This window comes from Calypte anna, chromosome 1 (assembly GCF_003957555.1).
Source record: "Calypte anna isolate BGI_N300 chromosome 1, bCalAnn1_v1.p, whole genome shotgun sequence".
In the NCBI taxonomy this organism is placed as follows: Eukaryota; Metazoa; Chordata; class Aves; order Apodiformes; family Trochilidae; genus Calypte; species Calypte anna.
In genome coordinates this window covers 191514214-191535638 of record NC_044244.1, presented here as the reverse complement: position 1 = coordinate 191535638, position 21425 = coordinate 191514214, and the positions used below count along the sequence as shown (strand labels likewise).

At 37.9% G+C, this 21425-nt stretch overlaps 1 protein-coding gene across 1 annotated transcript in view; it reads left to right on the top strand.

Moving 5' to 3' along the window:
- The window catches only part of DLG2 (discs large MAGUK scaffold protein 2), a 967325-nt gene that overhangs the window by 205756 nt on the left and 740144 nt on the right, over nucleotides 1–21425 (top strand).

The window sequence follows — 21425 nt, the reverse complement described above, 5'->3', positions numbered from 1 at the left end:
CTTACCACCTAATGTAAGAATAATAGAAGAAAGTGATACTTATGCCCAACTGCGAGGACAGAATAATCTGAAAAAATGAAAAATCTTAGCTCATGCACAACATGAGACTATCAGAACCAGCTAGGAGGAGGTAATGGATAAAAGAAAGGTCTGTGAACTTGTTAACTTCAGTGCAGAGAGCTATAAGGTAGCACTGACCTAAGCAGGCAGTCCAGATGGTGCAAAGGTGCAGGTCAGTGCTGCACAACTATTACCAGATTAGCTCTGGAACCTATTTTCCTGTTTCTCTGTGGCACCATACCTGAGCCACTTGTAAGTTCTCAGGTCTGAGCAAACTTGCTTGAAAATAGATTAGTTTTTTTTTCAAATTGCACTTGACAGGTCATAAAGGTGGAAGTTTGAAACTGTACTGGGAGCATCTCCACTCATTTAGATAATATACCTAGGCATAATCAAGTCATGATTGCATAAGTATTTCAAAGAGGATAAACAAGATTGTTTGGTTTTTTTTTACAAAAATTTAAGAGTAATTCAGTATTTGGGATTTCATGTAATGCTGAGTTTCATTTCATGTAACTGCTGAGTTTTGCTCTTGACTATCCTTTCCAATATTGAAGAAAATTATTAGACATCACCCAATTTCCCTCAGGGCCATATAGCTGTCTATAGGAAAAGGAAAATAATTTACAGTGAAGTCCACATATGGCTTTTAAATCACAACTTTAATGTTGGACTTGGCATTAAATGAATGATAGATGCCTCTCCCCTCCTTTCCACTACAGGGAAAAGGAGCGAAAATAGGGGAGAGAGACTTATGGGTTGGAAACTAAAACTGCAGCAGCTTTAGAAAGAAATAATGAAAAAGGAAAATAATGAAAAAATGTACAAATCTATAAAAAAGTGATGATCAACCCCTATCCCCAATAACTCTGCATGCCACCATCAAAGGTCAGTTCCAGATTGGGCTCCCTGAAAGTAAGGACATGACAGGAGCTGGATGCCAGAAAGAACAGACTTCCAGAGATGCATTAACCAGATGAAACAGCAGATGAAAAGACATTGCCTCCTCAGACACCAGCTGTGGATCAAAATAACTGTATTGTTGTGATCCATATGGGATGGGAATACTTTGTTTGGTTAATTTTGGTCACCTGTCTGGTCCCCTCCTCCCCTACAGGATTGTTGCACGATGTGACCTTGTTATTCCCACTGGATTCTGGAGCGTAAATTGTTTTGCAGAACCAAGCAGTGGCCTTGGCTCTCCATACCATTCTCCAGCAGTGAGTGTAATCATTCGAATATTGTCAGTTCCTAGAAGCAATTTGGCTGATTGAAAAACATGTCATTAATTTCAGCAAGTGCAGCTACTTAAAACAGAATAAACTGAAAAGTACAATTACTAGAAACAAACTGGTTCTATCCTGGCTCAAACTAGGACATCCTGTCACCTGCAGTGTTATGGCCCTTGATTAATCATTGTAACAGAAAGAAAATAGGTACTAATGAGTGTATTTTTTTAGTATTTTTATAAATTTATAGTTGCATTTAATTCTTAGAATGTTATTTACTATCTGTGATGAATCCCTCTCATGCTGAAAGGTTTTTACTGGCAGCTAAGTCTTTGAGACTTTGTGTTGATTCACATGTAATTTAAGTTGACAAGGATTCCAGCAGTATAAAAGGGAGAAAGAGCCTGGTTTCAAAGTCTAATATAGTTGTGGCTTCTCTACTGCTGATGCAGGACTGTCTTGGATGTACTTTGATGGTAATATTAAGTCTCACCACTCCCTGAGTGAAGGGACTGAAGTAATTAGCAAGGGCTTAATGCCAGAAGGCAACGCAATTCACCATGATTGAACCTAATTCAAAATTTATGGAGTGAGAATTTCATTATTTGTAGGGTTTTAGACTACTGATTTTTCTACTTTGAAGGTATTCTGACAATCTGTTTATTTTCTTAGATATGTTCTGTTTAATCTTTACAGTTCTTACCTGGGTTCTTAACAGAGATCTGTGCAGGCTTTTATATTGCAATATGGGGAGGAACTCAGAAGTTCCAGTTATCTGTGCTTTGAAGCGGATGCTGTGATTTTTAGTTCTCTTTTGTTATAGCAAGGGAAAGCAGAGGCAGCAACACCAGTTCACACGAAGCCTTATTTTTTCCCTCATTATTTCATGGCAGGGTCAGCTGTGTGATTGTTAACAGCAATTTAACAGTACTTCCCATAGTTCCCAGAGCAGGTAAAAATGAGTTTTTAAACCTGGAGTTATCAGGGCCCATGGGTTAGGTCAAAGAGATTTAGTTTATACATACACTGTATATTCAGAGAGTATGTACAGTGGCATCTGTAGAATGCTGACTTTTTGCTCTAGTGGAGGGGTGGCACTGATCAGGTCAAACCAGTCATTCAGAATTTTTATTCCTGGGGAACTGACACATGTATGTGAACCAAATGAAGAGATGAAATTTTGCAGTTTCCCACTAAAATATTTTTTTGCTAAGCATACAATTTTAGTTATAACAAGAAACCTTCATCCAGGCACCTTGTTTTGTCATTTGTAACATAATTATCTAGATTAATATAATGAGGAAAGCTTTGATATTCTCCCAAAGATCAAAAGACTTTGAAATTACGCCTTTATGTTTTGTTTTTTTTTTTTAATCATACTGTTCATTTTTTGTTGAAAGCATGGAAGGAGTCAAGACATTTGCATATTTTTTTTTTTACATTTTGTTGAATCACCAAAAGCTTAAGGACTGTATCCTGAAAAGGGTGAAACTGAAAAGCTTTGATTAAATGGCTCTGTGGTGTAGATACTGGTTAACAGAACTAAAACAGAGGCATCGTTTTGCTTTCACCTTTTTATCTGATAAGTTACTTTCCTAGAAGTCTCTGATGAGTTCCCTCCCACATACTTATATAGGTAACTACTCAAACATACCAACTAGAAGTAACTTTATGAAAATCAACGTGCATCTCTTTCAGGGATACTAAAGGCATTTCCGTCAATCCAAGAATCTGGGATTGTTTGTGTGATAATCTTCCCACCAGTCAGATGTGCATGGGCATTACTGGACAATTTTCAGATATGAGACTGCAGCAGTTTCAAAAGGTGTAATATTCCTTTGGCTCATCTTTGAGAGCATGCCTTGCTGTATGGTTATTTGCTTAGAGTCTAATACATATTTGTAAAAGATGCTTCAGGTCAGGACATCCTTATGTGTGAAGTGCAAAGCTTTTATTTATTTAACATGAGACAGTGTTAATAGCATTTAGCTCAGAAGAAGCAGGGAGCAGAAAATCCTGTAGGGATTCTGTACCATTCTGTATTGCTCTGCAGAGGAACTTCCTGCCTTCCTTCCCACTTTAAAGAGCTGAAATTCACATCTCACTATTTGGTTGGCAATCTAAGATCTTTGGTGTGAAACGGCTCAGCAGGAGCTTGGTGTGAGACTGTGGTTTGGATTAACTCATGTATAGAGAGTATAGGAATATTGTCACAAGAACTTGTCAGGGCTGTAGCAATTTAGAAAAGTTTTCTTTAAAGACAATATGTCTGCTAGAAAAGTAAAAGTTTTGCAAGTCCAGAATGAAGTTTCCAGTCCAAGACTGTAGTTGATTTAAGTCATAGAATCATAGAATGGGTACGGTTGGAAGGGACCTTAAAGATGATCTAGTTCCAACCCTCCTGACATGCCATTGAGCAGAGCAGGCTGGAAACACTGGTCTACATCACTCAGAGCAAGTATCCTAAACAGCAGTTATTTTGGGGATCCTATTCTTTCTATTTCTCTTTCTTTTAATAAAAGTTTCAGTTTTGCAAATTCTGTACAACTAGAGAACAGGCACTGACTTATCTCCCACCACCACCTGAAGGTATTTTATATTTTCCAACCAGCTGCAAAGCTGCCTGCTGGCTGACTATGACTATTAATCTTGGTCCTAATGGTTCTCTTTCTAAAGGCTGTTAAGCAATTACAGTGAGTTTATACATGATTATGGAGTCAATGACCCAGATTTAGTTGCCCTGACTTTTGACTTCAGCATCGGGAGCACAGAGTCCACAATTATCAATTCCCTCAAAAGCCTGTGCAGAGGGAAAACTGCTTCCAAAAGATAATTAAACCAATCTAAAACAGGTTACCAGCAAGGAAGCCTGTTTTCTTACTGACTGTATAGAAATCCTAGGACTCTAGTTTAAATTATAGTCTTAACTTTTAGGTATTAAAATCTAGATAAGGTGTCTCCCAAACCAAGATTTTCCAGGAGAGGAAAACCCTTTTTTACTGGCAGAGAAGGGCATTGCAGGACACTTAAGGAGCAGATTTATCTAAACTCAGATTGGAGCTCAAGCTAGCTGGTTTAAAAGTCCTTCTGAGTAGCTGGTATGTATACTAAACACAGTAATCTGTTAAATAGCCTTGTTACAGGAGCACAGAAATGAGTTTGGGAATTGATTTATAGATGCTTAACAGGCAAAATGTTGAAATTAACATAAGGAGTTAATAAGGCCTTGTAGAGGATCTGTCAGCCAACATTTCCAACATAGTTAACATAGAGAGCATCATACTGTTTAAATCTTTGCACTATGATTTAAGGGCTTTCTGAATGAGATGCAGCCCTCCTTCTCAGCTGTTCCCTTCCCTGAGGCTGGGAGGGAAGTAAAGTTGAGGGAAAGCATGGATGTACATGAGGTCCAATCCTGCTTTTTGCACAGAGGATTATTAAAAAGTTCTTTTAAACTATTTTGCTCTCATTCTGTAATTTCCATACTATGGCTATTATAGAATTGAAACTGAGGTAATTAATATTTAAAAAAAATAATCTTGCACTGAACTGTAGCAAGTTAAATGGTGAAGAAATCTTGGATAATTTGTCTTATTAAATAAACAAATGATATATTTGAAAAATAGTTTTCCATAGCCATTTTTGTGCTGAACTGTTTTTTTAAAAACCCAAACTTAAAGTATTATCTTGATTCTTTTTGTTATTAATCATAAAATAGACTTGAATATAGCTTAGATGATTCTAGCTGTGTTGGCCCAATAGTAGCTTTTTAGGGCATTCTTGACTAACAATGTGTAGTACTTCTGTGCTCTAACGTTAGAAGAACAAAAGATCCTTTGTTTGTCTATCTCTTTCCTGCAGGTTTATATCCTTATCTAGCATTTCAGCACATAGCCTGAATGTGCTTTTGTACTTCTGTGTGTGAAAGCAGATGATTAAATTATTCACTGTGTCTTCACTCTGCTTTCTGTGTTTCCCTAGCTCTAGCATCCCTCCAACTCTGTGTATAAGAAGCACCATCTTACATTTTTGTTCTGTGGAAGTAATTAGTGCCCTGAACTATGAAAGGCAGGGAGCTTATTAAAAATTAATTCTGTCAAAATAGCATCTTGGTGCAGTGAGGAGACAGATTATTACATTTTGAAAAATCTAGCTGAAGTAAAACTAAAATAACCAACACATTTTTACCTGCTTCTGTTATTTGCAAGCAAAATAGTGTACTGTCCATTGACACAGACTGTTATTTTAAACAGCACAACAAACTTTAAGATTTTATTTATCTTGTCTTGGGGACCCTGGGTTGCATCCTGGATGCATTGAAATGAATGCTAGAGGTCCCATAGTGAAGTGCTTTATAGCAGTAATAAATAGTCAGGCTCATGGTGGATAAAAACACGTCTATGCAATGAGCCATCCCACGAGCTAATGGGATTTTAATGGGAATTGATCTGATATGCCAGCTTTATACTAGCTTCTTATTGGGATCTAAGGTTTATTTTACAATTGGATATATGTATAAATTGGGGCCTGATATTCAAATGAACTCAAGACCTTCAACTGGAACCTGTAAAAGCAGCTTCACCTTATCCAATGTGTCTTTCTACCCAGCCATATATTGTATAATGTGAACTGCTGAGGCTGCACACTTTTGAAACCCTGGTCTTAATTGTGGGAGCATTTGGAAAATTATCTGTTTGTAGAAGAGAAATATAAGTGGATGAGTAATCTCCATCAAAATCCATGAGAATCACTCCTATGAAGAGCAGGAGGTGAAGGGCTTGCACACTCACTGTATTAGTGTGAGCATTACATCTGCAGCTCAGCTCAGTCTCTCCTTGCCTGGGAGCTGGGAAAAGCACCTGAAAAGTTTTACAAGTGAAAGAAAATACAGCTGATATCTCATCAGTCTTACAGACAAGGGGGAAATAGTCCTTATTTTTCTACTTTATCTGCAGGCAAGCTAGCAAGTGTATTTCCAAGCAGATCTATCTCTTTATGATGTTTTTCCCTGTGTCTGTTTCTTCAACAACTCACATCTCCTAAGTGGATATGTACTGTCCATCATGGTCTGACAGAGCTGGCTAAGCAGTTCCATTATTCATTTGCCTTATTTTTATATAGTCTAATGGAAATGAATAAGTTTTTTTTAACCTGCCTAGTCCCTCAAATAAAATGGGATCTGGGAATAAAAACAGAGATGATGATGGGTTACTTCTTGCTTTAGAAATGTATGCTGCCTGGAGGCAGTACCAACAGTCTGATCTTTCAAGATTTCCTCTCCCTGTCAGTGTGAGACCCTCAGTTCCTTAAGATTGCAGTAATCTCTGGAGGAGCAAGGCAGTTCACAATGTCAAGCCTACAGCATCTAGCAACACATAATTAGTTCTTTGTCCATTTGTTTAATTTTTCAACATTAGTATATAAGCCTGGAAACTTGACACTTAAGGGGAAAATCACAAATAAAATAAATATAGGGTTAGATATTGATTCTTTCCCTCTTCTAGTAATTTGACTGTGCAAACCTTTTTCTTGCTCCAGTCTGACATTTCTGGGAGAGCTGAGCAGCTTGGCAAAGCTTTGTGCTCTTTCTCCACCAGCTGCTGGCATTTTCTGACCTGAAGTTCATGTGAGGCCTCAGGGCACTACTCAGCAATATCATTTTGAAATGAGCAAATGGGCTTATCAGAAAGGGAGCACAGCAGTCTGGGTATAGTGAGGGTCCATGGTCAGGGACCAATAACCTAATAAGTAACAGGAAGCAAACCAAGCTGTTGGGCAGGTTGCACTTGGTACAGGACACACTTTAGGATTGTCTTTACTATGAAGTTACTCTGCTTGATATTTCTAAATTTTAACTTCTGAGAAGAAGTAAAAACTCCAATAGTGTAGTCAGAAAAGTCAGATGTGGTTCTGCTCTTTCTTCTGCATCATTTGCCTGATGGAAAGTTCTGTCTCAAAAGTTAGAAGTAGTTAATCAGTAAAGGCCTACTGTAGATTTTATCTTCTTATTAAAATGTCTTAAGCTAGCTAGGATAATTAATTTACTGCAAATATCTTAAGATTGTATTATAATAATATTAAGGTAATAAGAGGAGAATACTGCCTAGAGGTTTTTGTTCACACTGAGTTTTCCATCTGCAGAAGCAACAAGATCTCCTGTGAACTACATCTCTGAAAAAGTCGGTCAGACCCATCCTTAATAGCGATTTGTGATTCTCTCTAACTTTGGTTACTGGGAAAAAGAATTAGAAGTTCTTACATGCACAGCCACTAGCTTCATAAATATTTTATTTCATATCTATACATTTTTCATATACATTATTTTAGTTGCATTGTAGTTTAGTAGCTTAAAGTATCATGTGTTCAAGAAATTAATTTACATTCTTTGAAGACTATGGCTTTTCAAATGTTATAGCTGCATTTGGTTTGATCTCCCTTCATGCTAGCAGACCAAAAAGATGCTCTTCTTTATTTGACTACCAGTCTTTAAAACAATCACCAGTGATTATTCTAGTGGCTCAATTAGATATGTTATAGTATTGGCTTCCTTTTCTCAATGATTTTGAAAATTCTGCTAGTGACATACAGTAACAATAGTGCATTTTATGCTTCCTTTTCTAAAAGAGGTGAAATCTATTTTAAAAATAAATTATGGATTTTCATGTTCTCCATATCCACAAGACTGTAAGGTTCCTGCAAAATCAAGTGCTTTGCCAATAAACCTAATTTCAACTAAATTACAGTTTCATGTTCTATACCAAGATGATACTCATTTCTCTTAGAATTAAAGCCCTTTTCAGTGTATGCAGAACCTGCTGCTTGTTTGCAGTAGCTAATATTAACAGCATTAAAAATTAGATGTTTTTTGAATAGGAATACCTTGAGCCAAAAGCAATGTGAGCTGGCTCCTGCAGTAAGCTACAGTGCTACTCTCCCAGTGCCAGATAACTGATGGCATCTTCTGCATTTTTAAAACATGGTCCTTTGTATGAGTAAAAACTCACAAAACCATATCCAGACACTCCCTCTCCTAGTCTGCATTCCAGCTCAATAACTAGATGCAGAGTATTATTATTCAGAATATTTCATGTTAGGTCTTTTCTTGTCTAAAACTTTGCCAGCATAATGTTATTGCTAACACCACTAAATGGTCAACAGTCTAATTTTTATACAACATATGAAATTTTTAAAGAGTAGCTACATTTTGAATTTTCCAGATATTCATGCAGTACACCCCAAGAAATAACAGTTTTAACAATGTTAAAATCAAAGACACTTCATCTGGGGGAAAAAGGCAAATTGCATTAGAAAATCTAGCTATTATCCAAGAGAAACAACACACATCTAATTTTAAATTCATTTTGATCTGTCTTCATTTTGATCTGAGACCAGCCCTATGCTCAAATCACTGATGACTGCTCTAAATCAGGGTGATGGCCAAATTTTCACAAGGCCAAGAGTCCCAGGACACACATGGAGGTCTGGGAGGAGGAAGGGAGGGAGGAATAGAGGAGGAAGGGAGGAAGAACGACAGAAAGAAAGCAAAAAAGGAAGAATAAAAAGTTCAGGGACCTTTGACATCTGTGACACAATAGAAGCACCCATGGGTCCCATCATTCCTTGGTCCAAAGAAGCTAGGTTGGATATGCAGTTTCCCAGGGAGAGGACAGAGTTACCAGCAGATGCTGTCCCCAAATGCATGGTCCTGCACCATCATGGCCAGTATGATGGGACTGGTGACCAGTCAGATACTCTCAAGCATCCACAGTACAGCCACTCAGTGTTTGTAGGGTGAGCCTTGCTGCTATGCAGAGGTATTTTTCCCCCCTAGATTTCACAACGCAGTTAACCTTGATCTATTCACAGCCTCAGAGGGAATTCCCATGACATCTTGGGTCAAGAACTGGCAGTAGTACTAATAATAGTCATTTTGGACAGGATGAAAGGCCAGTGTATGCCCCTTTCTTCTTCTCTGCCTTCACCCAAAGGTGGATGAGGGAGGGAATCATATTTCCTCCACACAGAAACAATGAATACTGAGGATGACACTTTTTTCAGCCAAAAATAAACCATCTTACCATCAGCTCAGTCCTCCTGTGGAGATGCAGGAAAGGTATCAGGACTAACAGTTTTGGCCATGTCTGTACAGCATGTTGGCCACAATCAGGGGCAGGCAGCCTCCTCCACTCGATCAGCTGCTGGAAACTACTGAAAACTTTCACATGGCTCAGAAGCAGCAGTAGCACTGCCTGATGCACTCAGACCAGCTCATCCTAGAAGGTGGCATTTCCTGGCCCCTAACTCATCTTGAGTCATGGTTAAAAGGCACTGCTGCTGGGTGGCCATGCACACCAGAAGATTCCTCCTTCAGCCCTGTTGCATCAACCCTTGACAACGCTGATTTGTCACCCGTCTTGCAAATTGATCTTGATGGAAAAATTTCTTTTTGTTTCATTTTTTTTCCTTTCCAGCCAGAGCAGTGCCCAGCTCACTGCCAGGCACGCAGACACTTGTGAGACCATGGCAGGGTGGGTGGGTGGACCAGGCTGTTTAATGTAGTGTAAGGTGCTCTTTTGCTGACTGCAAATCTTGTTCTGAGTGAACCTGGACCATTAGTTAGAAGATAAATGATAACTTGGCAGATCCTCTTGGGATCAGAGAGACCATATACGTTTTTTTTAAAGCCAGAATCTCCTCAGAATATTCCAAGCTGTCCCATCCTTATGCATTATAATAAATTAAAAAAAAAATTGTGCAGCTTTTTAACATTTCTTTCTGCTCTATCCTTTCTCTGAGCTTCACACACATTTTTGAAATGTCAGGCGGTCTGGTTTCCATTCATTTTGAGGAGTGGTTTTAAATAATCACCCAACATCAATAGATGACAGTATGGTACAGCAAGAGCACATCAAATCTTTAGCCTTCTCCTTCTGTGATTTTTTTTCAATAATTGGCATTTCTAGAACAGCATCATAACCTTTAATAAAAAGCCTCCTAGAGGTAATGCCCAGCTTCCCTAATAACCACATGTATAAATACAGTACAGCTGGATAAAGTTACCTCAAAAATAATCAACTGAAGGGCAAAGCTGTTCATTTTATCATGGAAAACACTTTTTGTAGCTCTGGGCTATTCACAATAGTCAAAGTGTATCTGATGTGTCTGTGCTCAGGCTCAAGGTAGCATGTACTGGCCACGTTCTGCAGCTGGATTAAGCTAAGGCAGATGAAAAGTAACTCAGTTGAAACGCAGCCAGCCCAGAAATTCGTATCAGCCATCCCATATATTTGTTTGCTTGACTCTTCATTAGAGTATAGACTCAAGTCTGGCTCTGGAGATCAATACAGCAAGCTCTGTGGAGAAGGAACAGCCAACATTTAAACTGGTGAGTGCAGGATTGCAGGTGAAGGTTGCTTGACTCATTGAAGTCTTTCCCACACCATCCCACAGGGCTGCTTTAGCTCTCAGCCTCTCGGACAAATTTGATTTCAAATATTGCTTTTCTTCAAGTGATTTTTAATGTATTGTGGTGATGTTTGAATTCCAAACAGCTGCCTTCATTAATAAGTAATATTTTTTAGCATAATTACATCTATTGACATCAGGTTTAAGATGCCACGTATACCATGTACATATGCTGCATAAGTATATATAGATGCATACACATGTGTAGCACTTAACAATATATTTATGTAATAAACACTGCAGAATGGGGTAAGGTACAAAGATTTTGGGGCTTACTAGTGCAAACCAGCCACACAGAGCAGGATCCCAGACCTGAGAGCTGAGTGAGGTACAGCCTGGCAGCAGAGTTCATTAGTGGGTGCAGCACAGCAGCAGCACAGTGATGCTCTGGAGCTCTCTGCACTGACATGATGATACTACTTTTTGTTCTGAATTAGCTCTGTGCCTGCTAACTCAGCATCTCTGTACTACTATCCATTACAGATCTGCCCTTCCCACAAAGCCTTGGAATTGTATTTTTGCAGTTTCACTAGGAGAAAAATACATTTTTTTTTTTTTTTTTTTTAGAAGTACCTATGGCTGTTGATGATAATGCAGCTCTTAATGTGATGCTTTCATTGGCTGGGAATCTCAAGTAAGCAGAATCCTGGAGTGGAAAGAGGATGTGGAGAAAATGCAGAAATACTTCAGCTCTTTTCTCAACTACAGAAACAAAGGACAAAAAGAGAAGCAAACTTATTAAATGAGAGGGAAACCAATAAAAAGAAACACCTAGTTACCACTCACAAATAACAAAAGAAAAATATCCTCCCTTCCCTCCCCTCAGTAAGCCTGGAAATAAAGTATGATACAGACAGGAATCCAGCAGGACTGAGGGAGGAGCTGGAAATTCCCATTTTAGTGCACGTGCTTGATTATCCTATGGGCTTCTGACTTTTAGGGGCAGCTGGTACCTATGGCTTGTCCAGGTGAGCTTCTCATCCATTGCAGCTTCCCCGGTTCTGTGTAAACAGAAAACTTCACCCATAAGTTTCATAGGTAACCTAGCAGGTCACCTGCTGTCTCCAAATGGCCTAAATGGTGATGAAGAGAAATAAATGTATGAAAGATCTGCATTAAAATATAAAATAAAATAAAAGGAAATAGCTCATGTGTGGGAACTCCTCATCTTACATTTGTAGGAAGGAATGCCATAAAAAGGTAGGACATTTACAAGCAGGAAACAGAGAGAAATATAGGTAAAATAAAAAGGATGCAGAAAAGTAGCCAAACCAGAAGTATTATGTTTCTAAAGAAGAACTGCAAATTGAAGGGAGAACTGGGCTGTGGAAGAGAGCAATTCCTTTGCTGCACTGGCGCAGACTGCCCAGTGAGATTGTGGATTCTCCTTCTCTGGAGACATTCAAAGCCTGGAAGTGTTCCTGTGTGACCTACACTAGGGGATCCTGCTGTGGCAGGGGGGTTGGACTTGATCTCTGGAGGTCCCTTCCAACCCCTAACATTCTGTGATTCTGTTTCTGTGATCCTAACAGGTGTATTACAAATAGTGGCACTAAAAGAATAAAAAAAAGACATAAAATTAGATAAATAAAGTGTATAGCTAATAGTATTGCTATAGAGACATCACTCACCTGCTTCTCATATTCTTCTACCTTAGGTATCTACTGCAGGCCTGGTGCCTGTGAGTCTGCAGGATTGGAGCTGGGTGGATATTCAGTTCAAATCCCTACTGATTATGGCTTTGTTGGGATTCCAAAAAATGACTAGTAAGGAAAAATACAGATTATGGATTATGTTCCAAAAGGAGCTGCATATCGTTGGCTCTTCATAAAATGTACTCAGACTGCAGGAGTGGGGAACCTATCAATTATGGATGAATAGATTGCAGTTCCATTATTTACAGTAAAAAATGTGCTCTGAAAGTATGCATAAAACACCACTGAATAAAGGAAGCTTGGGGAAAGGCAATCCCCAGGCTAAAAAAATATAAAGGAGATAGCAATAGGGAAAGTCCTTCCACGCATATTTTTAACAAGGGACTGGACATCCTATTTTGCTGCACCCTGAAGAGAATGACCTAGTAACTTGTAAGAGACAGGTTAAGTCATGCATTGGGCATTTTCCACTTCATATCCTTGCAATTCTATTAAAGCAGGGTAGAAATGGTTACCTTTAGGGATATGATGATGGATGGAATGCCTCCTGTGATGTGTGCTCCTCCCTGATAAGACTTCTGGCACGCCATTTCCCAGAGAGTTCACAATAGACACATTTAAATATATTAGGTATGGAGAGCACACAAACAGTGTGGGCAATTGCTTTTTTGGAGTAAGGTTACAGTTAAACATTTATGTCAGTATTAGCTAGAGATTACCCACAAGCAGCACAGCAGAAATGAGCCTTCAGGGAGATCTTAATCGAAGAGATGGCACAAATCTTCTGACTGAATTTGTGGCCAAAATAGTAAGTGAGGAAACTGAAAGGACTTTACGTGCTCTGCTGGATAACTGGCTGGTCAAGACTGGCATGGAAAGAAAAGCAGAGGCAGTCAGGGAGAGATAAATAAGAACAGAACTCCACAGGGCTTTGAAAGAGTCTTGATTGTTATGAGTTAAGGGAGAAACTCAAGGGAATGAAGGGCGTAATTAAAGCAATAAGCAAAAAATGTGGTAGTAGCAATGCATTTTTCAGACGTGGAGGATAAAATAGAAGGTCAGAGAAGAGGATGCTGCAGTAGCCAGGAGCTCACAGAAAAATTTAACTCTAAAAATAGATGAAGATAGTGAATTTCAGCAAGTCTATGAAGCCAGGCAAAATGATTCTGAAAGAAAGACCAATTACAAGTTCTCTTCAAAATGATGGGATTAAATGATCCCAAATTTTACCTGAAAAATATTTTTTCACCTGATTCATATATTGCAGAATTGCTTTGAAAATTATTTAGAGTCTGGGATCCTGATAATCATAATCACACCCATCTACTGAGATCAAGTGCGTTTAGGTGGACTTGGAAGAAGAAATGGACTTAATGATGTTTACAGAGACCAAACAAAATCTATAGCAATTCAGGGATAATTTTAGTGAATTTTGAGATTCAAATGAGTCTTTGGTTGAATATTCTGAACTGAAACTCTGTTTTGCTGTTGTATTCCTAAAATGAAGGATATGGCTATTTGCTTTCCCATAAGAACTGTGAATCACTTTTTCTAATATCTAGCTTCAGAATTATAACACAAAACTATGATTTCTAATGTGCCAGCATAACTTTTTCTTAGAATTCTATAAATTCTACTAGTTCTATTCCATGACAAGAGTAAAAGAATAGCTGATGAGATGATGGCATCATATGCTGTAGCTGCCAAATTCTCATAGTGCTACTGCAGTAAAAGAAAATGAGGTTATGTAGTTACCAGTCTTCTTAATTTGGCCTGGGGTTCTTTTTTTTTCCCGTTGTTTCTTTTGTTTGTTTTTTCAAATAAAAAAAATCTAAAAACTCATACCAGCTTTAAAATTGCGCAGTGAATTCCACATACAGATGAAAACATTGGTAAACTCAGCAACCAGCATCACCAGCATCAACTTTTTCATATCATGTTTTTTTAGCCTCTTTTCACTGGATACCATTATACTTCAGGCATTTCTATAGCTGTATAACTCTAGACAACTGGATTTCTATAGTTTTATGTTAAGTTGTAGCTCCTTCATTCTTTGCCAAAAACCCAAAAAAACCAAAAACCAAACCAAAGCAAAACAAACAAAAAAACCCCCAAAATGCTGTGTATCATTTGGACCACGAAGACTGAAGAAAAAAATTATTATGAATTGCATAAAAAGAATAACATTCTCACTTTCAAAGGCCCATCTGGTTTTCTAGACAACAGCACGTTACTTTATTTTTTGCATTATTAATGAAGAGTGTTTGGTAATTTCTAACCAATAGCTTTTTGTAGCATAATATACCCAAGGAGGAAATGTTAATAGCTGGACAGAATAGAGGTTCAGAAAGCCTTCAGTTGTGATGTAGAACAATTACTAGCAGTGGAATGGCACTGTAAGCTCTAAGAACATTCTCTTTTTAAATAGGTGTCATAGATGAATTATAAAAGGGACAGGGTAGGTGGAAAGGGAACTGCAAGAGAGGTGAATTAAGGGGAGCAGAGAAAGAAGCAGATGAATGACATATGTGTTGCTAGTCACCTGAAGGACTTTTCCAAAATATATGAGGAGGGATTTGCCTGAATCATAACTAAGCTAATAATCCATAGCTTATAACTGAGAGACACATAGAGACCCTCTGAATTTTCCTACTATGGTGAAATTTTCGTGCTTAGTACTCCAGGAAGGGCTTGCTTTATTTCTAGGGATATAAAATAGAAGAAGGGGGTTGCTGTTGTTCTGTGTTGGATCAAAAGAAAGGGAACAATTCTCTTGTACAAAATATTCTAATTGCTTCTCAGTCATCTTTCTGCAGGCTGTTATTTCTCCTCTTATTGTTTAAAACAAGAATGAAAACTATTGTTTAATGTATATGCTTTCACAGGTTCTATGAATTCATCCCTTCTTGCAACTTCCACCTGCATCTTTCCTACATTTTTAGAACTCATTAAATACAGATATGCAATCTCCAAATATTCTATACATTTGGAAGAGCTATGCTTTTTGCAAAGAAGAAAATCAAGCTTAGGTCTCTTTAAAAACCCATTTTAGGAGAGCATTAATTAACATTTATGCATCAGGATTTAAAACTTAGGTTCATATTTGTATATGAACTTCCATCTATAGGGGACTAAGTAAACATCATTACATTAAGGTAGCCCTTTGCTTATTACTGCCTTTCTGCTTTTCCTCTTCCACAAAGAAAAGAGGAGAATTAGGGTGGATACTGTTGCTTTGCTTATATTTGTTGATCTTTTCCTTAAGTAGCAATAAGAGGGGATTGAAGGATTTCTTTCTGTCTTTATAGAAGAAGCATATAGAAGAAACATTGTAGCATTAAGGAAAAATAGAAATAAAATTTATCTGTCTTTCTGAATTTATGTAGTTCAATAGGTGCTTAGATTTTAGAGATGCTATAATTACATGGATAGGTAGGTCTTTATTATGAACAGGTAGGCATTTTACAGTACATTTCCTGTTAAGGGCTGACCTTTTTACATTAAATGCTCAAAAAGCCTGCACTGCTGATTAGCCTTTCTTTGTAGCTGCTACAGGCCAAAAGGATTTGTAGGAGGTGAAATACAGGCAAGCACTGGACTTTTTCCTCATTGTTATTAGGAAACAATTTAATTTTTTTGAAGGATGAAGCAATGCTTTCAGTCTGGTTAGCTCCTTTTCAACAAGTTGTCATAGAACCAAAAAAACTGTAGAATGGTTTGGGTTGGAAGGGACCTTAAAGATCATCTAGTAACAAAACCTTTGCAATGGGCAGGGACATCTTTCACTAGACCAGGTTGCTTAAAGCCCCACCCAACCTGGCCTTGAATACTTCCATGAACACATCCACAGCTACTCCGGACAATCTGTGTCAGTGTCTCACCATCCTTACAGTAAAGAAGTTTTTCCTAATACCTAATCTAATTTCAGTTTGAAACTGTTATTCCTATCCCTAAACTGTTATTTAACTTGCTTTTAGTGAATGGTCTGGAAAGATTTAAAGTAGTTTTTGGCAGTCTGGAAGTTCAGTCTGTGCTTCACAAGATGAACACACTTTATTCCATCAGCTTTTCTTTTTATAATTCTTCCCTTAGCAAATCACAAAAGATTGACTGAAAACCACTTATGGTGCATGGAACCACCATAGCACATCCTATGCTGAATTCTGGTTATGTTGCTTGTATTCTCTAACATCAGTTCTGTTTTTCTTGCACTTGGTATCATAGCAAAGCTGAAGGCAGATAAATGCCCAAAGCAATATTTCTGCAAAGTGTTCTGTATCTTTAGCTTTCTGGTTTGGATTGTTAGCAGCTCCCTCCGGTGTCATTCATAACTGCGGAGGACATTGTACCAGGTTTGAGCTTCAAAACAAACCTTGCCATTTCTTTGTTAGGAATCTCATCTGTACTTGGATGCAGTAAAAGTGCTTCCAGTTTGCAGCTTCAGCCAGGGGTATAATTACCCATCATGTGCTATGGACTAGAAAGCTAGTACATTGCATTCAGGAGCTCTAATTATTTACTTGTGTCTTCTCTACTTTGTTACTACTGGAAAAAATAATTGCTCCAGATGTTCCTGGGGGAATATGCACATATGGTAAACAATATATTTAAGTGTTGTTTTGGCTTGGTCAATATTTTTAAGTCTACGGTGCTCAAACAATAATTAAGAAGATTGTAATGTCTTGGGAAAATGGCTGGTCTTCAAATATATAACATAATTAGGAAAATTTCTTTTTTATTACTTGCCAAAAGAGCCAGAAAGTTAAATTTCCTTGTTGTTTACAATAGAATTACTGATGTTTTAAAACTTCTAAACCATCCTTGCTGTATGATCAACTGTTTACTGCAGACAGGCTATCCAAAATACCTAGTAAGAGTGTTTTAAACAGAGTGAAAAAAATGAAAAAAACCCCAAACCAACAATGATGCTCTTAAGAGAAAAGAGTAGTAAATCAGAATCAGAATAACTCAGATAACCAGAACTCACTTCTTGAAGATGAGGGTCAGTACCTCAGAGAGGTGAATGTGGAACATGAAAGAGTGTTAAAGCTAAAGGGTTGAAGAATAACATAGAAGGGACAGAGAATGCATATTGTGATAAATAAACTATTTGAACCGATAGAGGTAAAAGGCTTCTAATCTGGGAGAAATATCTTCTAATAAGAGAACTAATCTTGAAAAGAAAAACAGAAGAAAAGGAGATAATGATAATGGTAAAGGAAAACTGAGAGGGAGATTAAAGAACTTCTATAATTGGAGAGTAGAAATGAAAATATACCTCCTTTTCAGTCTAAGCCTAGTATATTGTGCTCAAAAATACTTTTTCTTACTGTCCTAAAGCTGTGTTAATGTCAGAATGCATGGTAACTTAATGGGACTAGTCCTTTTAAAATGTCAAATAAAATGCAAAAAGTTTTTTGGAATGTCTTAGAACCATTTAAGGTTGGATTCCATGTTCCCAGGCCACAGGCTAAAATAGCAGCATTATTGTCACTGTTAGTAGAAGGGTGGTCAGAGAAGCCTTTGATTTATGTTTGTCAGAGTGAGTAGGGAAAGTAGTATATTAGATTACCTTAGAAGCAACAGATAGTCTCATCATACCCATGTTAGTGCTGAATTTATTGGAGGAGGACTAAACTCCTCCTGGTGGCTCTATTACATGAGGTTGCTGTGCAAGTCACCTTTCAGAAGGTCTGTTTGGGGTAGTGGAAGCCCAAGATGCAGGTCAGCTCGATGCATAAATTCTTCCACAGGTTCATTTAGCACTAAGTAAAAGCATGTCCTTCAGACATGCTTCAATGTCTCTGTCAAAAATTTTCTTATGAGAAGCAGGGTCAAAGGCATGGAACTAGCAGAGAAGCAGCTGTGGAAGCTCTTTGATGTCTGTTAACTCTGATGAGTTCAGTGGAATCAAAGACAAAAGTAGGGAGTGTTGGCTGAATCAGTGCAGATGAACTCTTTTCTTGCCACGTCAGCTATAACTGACGAGTAATGGTTGGTCTTTTCCCTCTGACAAAAGTCAGGGTGTCATGAATCATCTGAGATTGTTCTCTAATTCAAGTTGCTCTTCCCCGTATTCTAGAGGGAGCTGTTTTCTGCTCTTTTCAGAATGCCATCTTCATATCTGGAGAAGTTGTCTGCTGCCTTTTTTTGTCCAAACATCACATGTCCAAACAGCTTTTCATAAATCTGTGGGTCAGAAACCTCTCCATTTGCTATTATAGCTGATACTCTCCCTCTGTCATCAGTCTCTGGGAATTCAGGGCCTGGGTTGAGCTGGATTTTTTCTGTGCTTCCACACAGCAAAAATAAAAATTGCAGGCAGAATCTATTGGAATATGGATCTTCAGTCACTGAAACTCCATCAGTTTTGAGGTTTTATTGCTCAGTCATAAAGCATGGAAAATCCCTCTGGTCAGCTGGGGTCAGCTGTCCTGGCTGTGTCACCTCCTGACCCTACTCACTGCTGAGGTTGGGTGAGAAGCAGAAAAGGCCTTGACTCTGTGTAAGTACTGCTCAGCAGTGACAAAAATATCCCTGGGTTTTCAATATTGTTTGAATCTCAAATCCAAACCATAGCCCATACTAGCTACCATGAACTAGGTCTGTCCTAGACAAATCCAGTACAAATATACAGATGCTAAAAGTTTTGTTTCAGATGCCAAAAAGAAGCAAAGCAGATGAAGGTAACATTTTTAGTCTCCTTACAAAAAGAAAGTCCTTTTGAGGATTTTGTCTATTTGGCTTGAATTTGCTCTTTTCTTATTTTCCCTTAATAAACCGTATTTAATTTTTATTAAAAGAGAACCAGCTCTGCTGAAAGAATCTGCGCATTACAATAGTAAACATCTCAGTATAATTTCCCAAATGTGAAATCTAAATGTATTTCAAACTGAAATCCATAAAGGTTTAAGAAGAAATGCCTTTATTTCTGAACAGAAGGGCTGGAAATTTTGCCTAAATCTCTCTCAGTCAGCCATCTTAAAGCAGAAAGTGAGTGTCCTACTACCACCTTTTGTGGTTGTGCGGATTTTAGGTTAGTTTACTTGAAGTTCCCTTGGAAGTCAAGAGAAGCGTCTGTGATCTGAGTGACAGGTTTTCAATTTCTGGAAAGTCAATAGTGGAGACTTTGTGTATGGAGAAGATTGTTTGCCTCTGATGTTTTGAATTGAGAGAATGGCAGAAAGCTTATTTGACCCAGTAATCAGTGGCTGCCATGAAGGACAGAGCATCTTCTTCTTCCCAGAGGACAACTGAGAGTTGTGCAGTTTTTTTCAGATGGCTGCAGGCCATAGAATATTATCTACAACAAACACACTAGCAAAAATAATAAAATTTATGTTTGGAAGACAGGAATGTAGAACTGAATCCTTAAACACAGAAACTGAGGGAACTGCTGATGGGTGGAATGGATATTGGGTATGAGATTGCTTTTTTTTCCCTGTTGGAAGCTGGCAATCAGAATCTGTATATGCTGAAATCTGGAGGCTGAACAGTCAAGTATGGTGAATGGGAATGTTTCTGGGGGTGGCAGTGATGCAGTGGCATTCAGAGGAAGTGTTACCATGGCATTCACAGCCTGATGCGAACATATAGGAGATATAGAAGAAAGAAAGCTCTGAAAACAGTGCCAGGATATGGACAGAAAAAGCAAGAGGATGCTGAAATCTCTCATTATCTGAAAGTGGCATTCTGCCTTCATGTGCTAGCAGCTTCCTTTTCCTTCACTGCAGCTTTTGTATAACCCACTCTCTGACAGTGCCACTCAAGCATGTTTCTCATTCCCATTTGCAATTCATTTCTGTTGTATCTTCACTAAAAATTATTTCTCAAAATGCTTCCTTTTTATTATGAACCACAGTAGCCAACTTTTAGTCATTACTATGGAAGTATGAATTTGTTTCTCTAGGTCAGGTTACCAAGTGATATTGGGCACTATTTCATCAAGGTTTGATTTCATCTGTATCCCTAATGTATTTCGGGATGATGATGATTCAGAGAAACTGCATCGTGTGTGATAGTAATGATCTGTTAGGATACCATTTTTCCATGAAAATACTTATCAGAAATCACTTGCTCAATCTGCTTCTATAGCAGTTCAAAAAGACAACATGCAGCTTGTTTTGTTGAATTTCCCTACTGTATACTACTGAAAACTTCCCATGACAAGTACTGTATCTTTATTGAATATTGGAACCTATTTATACAGCACCCGACTTTGAGGGTTGTGTTCTGTCATTGGGAACTGTACTTGCTGCAAGAATACAAATAACCAGCACTATTGATTATCATGTAATGATAATGCTTCCAGAGTTCTTGGAGGAAAACAGGCAATTTATTTGTCATTCTGGGTAATATTCCTATCGTAATTAAAGCATCTGGTAATGTCCAGGCTTGAGTGTTAGATATTGATGAGCACATTGTAACTAAGAATCCCTCATAAATATGTAACGGAACTTGGGTTTCTCCAAGTGTGTCTAGCACTATAAAAGTCATATTTTCTTAATGGCAATACTAAAATGTAACATGTCCATTAGTCTGTTTATATTAAGAATATGCAGAAACTAATAAACCACCCAGTGTATTATGAGTTCTGAAATTTAGTCTCCCATTTGCTAAGGCCCCAGTTCTATGAAATGGTCATATGATGTCTACATTTTCACAAAATAGTGGTATATAACTGATTCTAATAAAATTAAATAAAAATAATAATTATTCAAGAAATTATAATTTATCCTGAAAACTATGCCAGAGCAGGTCATTCCCATATGCTAAACTTCTGTATTTTAGTTCTAAGGTATACCTCACCACAGCCATAAGTAGGTCACACAAGTTTTTTTGCAAAATTCATAGAATTTGTGTGTTGGGTAATGTCAGTATGGAAACCATTAGTACCTGGACATTATTAGCAAGAGAAATAATTCCTGAGGGTGGTAAAGCACTTGAGATTTTGTAGTCATTAGACTGATTCATCTTAGGAACTCTGGTTTTGATTAACAACTTTACACGAGGATGG